The sequence below is a fragment of the Macrosteles quadrilineatus genome, unplaced genomic scaffold (genome assembly GCF_028750875.1).
Source record: "Macrosteles quadrilineatus isolate MER2022 unplaced genomic scaffold, UCM_ALF_1.0 Scaffold_1__1_contigs__length_201487025, whole genome shotgun sequence".
Classification (NCBI taxonomy): Eukaryota; Metazoa; Arthropoda; class Insecta; order Hemiptera; family Cicadellidae; genus Macrosteles; species Macrosteles quadrilineatus.
Window position 1 is genome coordinate 19163937 of NW_026542594.1, and position 2872 is coordinate 19166808.

Sequence of the window (2872 nt, forward strand, 5' to 3'; positions counted from 1 at the left end):
AGCACAAATATATATTAAATACATATGAATAAATATATTTAAAATCTATTTTATACATCTCAAGTGTGTATTAATGTCAATTTTATATAATATTTAATATATATTAAATATATAAAAAATATGATTTTGAATCTATTAAATATTAAAAAAAATATGTTCCGATAATATATTTTATTGAATAATATTTAAATAAAAAATGTATTTAATATCACTTTCAAACATCCCATGGGGCCTAAAAATAAAAACACAAAATAATATAGATTTAGCCTGAATAGCACAATTATCAGTTGAGTAAATTGATTAAATAGTTCATAAAAACAAATTTTGGAAAAAAACTAGATAAAATTTTTTTGGCCCGGATGGGTCTCGAACCTGGGTCCTTCGACTCATGAGCATTTTACCTTACCTCTGAGCTATCTGTGACTGTTGTTAGTCAAAGTTTTCAAATGGTGAAAGTGTAGCCGACAGTTGCAATGGTTGCAATACTTGAAATATTTGTGATACCACAGTATAATATGAATCTTAATCTGTTTTGACATCAAGTTGTTGAGTTGAATAGTGCTGTAGTGAATAGTGAGTAGTCCCCACGAATACAAATACAGTAATCTACAAAAATTAATTTAAATACTATGACAAATATTATGTAATTTATGACATAAGTAAATGAAATAATTATTTTTAGAACGACATATACAACCGTAATTAGTTTCTTAAAAGGTCCCCAGTCACTAGTACCCTTTTCTAGTCGATCATTCGAGATTTCTATGATCACATTCATAGTCACATACTGCAATTAAAAAATAAAACCCATCAAAACTTTTTTCGTTTGACCCACATGTAACTGTCGAACATGTATACTGCCTCTTAAATATGCGTAATTTTTTCTTTACAAGCATGATAGAGTGGCACCATTCAGAGTATGTATTTAAGTTACTTAATTTTAACGCTTTCACAATAGCAATTATAATACAAAAAATGCATGTATAAATTGATAGACACTAAAATGATTGATGCACAAAAAGATGCAAATTATTTAATTGCCAATTATAATAGATTATATATATTCTACAAATTATTATTTTAGTAATAAAAATATCTGAAGTGTTTCAAAATATATTTATAAATACTTTAAATATATAATATAGTTTCAAACATATTTTATATATATATTTAAAATATTCTCAACACATATTTTTTTAAATATTTAATAGGAAAAATATACATATAAAATATGTATATTATAGATTCTATACTTATTATCAATATATATTATGAATATATTTTATATATTCAAAACTTATATTTAATTGATATTTTGCATTGCTTTTTGGTAATATTTTAAATAAATATTTGAATATATCAAACTATTATTAAAGATATATTATTTATATATTTTATTCGAGGTTCTATCAAATACAACTTTGAATGTATAAAATATTTATAAAATACATATTTGTGCTACTAGGGTATTGAAGCGCTGTTGTATGCCTAACGGTTACGGAGAAAATTCAAAAATAGTGTAATTTAAAATTCCCATGTTATTCTTATCGAGAAAATGAAAATTGTTGTAGTTTACTTGTTTATGGATATATTGATAAAATTTGGCAAATTTATTTATTTCATCCTATACTATTGACGTATGGTCAAAAAACACTTTTTACCTTCCCCGTAGCAGCAAACCTAAGCACTTGTTAAATCTAATGTTATTTAAATAGGAAATAAATTTATGTCTTATTTATGGAAATATTTTTGTAAAAATGTAATCAGACAAGTTGAAATTCGCTTAGTCTTAGTCTGCAGGTTTGCGGCGGCGGGGGTATTTTAGTATCTTATATAGCTTAGAGTTAATCATGTGTACCACCACAAAGTCTTCTTTCTACATCAATTACAATTCCATAATACCCCCGCCGCAGCACACCTGCAGCCATTTTCAATTTAATCTAATTCAATAACATTAGGTTTAACGAGTATCTAAGTTATGCTGCTACAGGGAGGGTTAAGAAGTGTGATTTTAGGAAAATACTATTAGCTTAGTATAGAATAAATAAATTTGCCAAGTTTGATAAAAAATATATCCAAAAGGAATTTGTTCAGCTCTTTCAACTGCACAAGTTAGTTCTATGATATTAAATAGCATTAACAGGTTTTAAGGGTTACCTACAGGGTGCATCACTATTATTTTTTGCATTTATGACAAAAGCTAATTTGAACCAACTAGCAACAAAAAGCTGTGGTAGGTACCCAATGAGACCTTTACTTTTTTCTATGGTTCAGGGGCAGTGGTAGAACAAAAGGAACAAACTTTCTTAAACCATGACCTCACCCTTAACTGCAATAAGCATTTTATATACTTATATGCCAGTTGTTTACTGGAGTGTTTTTATTGCAATACATACAACATCTAATAATAATAACTCAATGATTTGATCACAATTTAAACTTTTCTTTTTGAAAAATTATCGTTTCTTTGGGGTGGAGATGAATAGATCGGCCTTAAAGTCCTTAAACATAAATAAGTAATAGTTCAAATGGAATTTGGTAATTTTACAAACATTTTAATACAAAAAACAGCCAGAGAGAAGTACCGGATTATCTCAGGAAAGATGTTACAATTTTATTGAACATGTAAAATATCCTTATTTTTAATTTTAAATCAATAAAAAAATGTATTTTCTATCGCTTTGTTCTGGCGTTACCCTTGATCCAACAAAGCATCCATTAGATGTATTTGATGCAAAATTTAAAGGTCTAAAATTTGTATAATATATATTATAGTCATATTTTGAGTAATTAAGGCGCAAAATTGAAATTAAAAGAAATATGTCATTATGTTTTTATAAATTATAAATTTTGAAAAGAAATACTGACCATG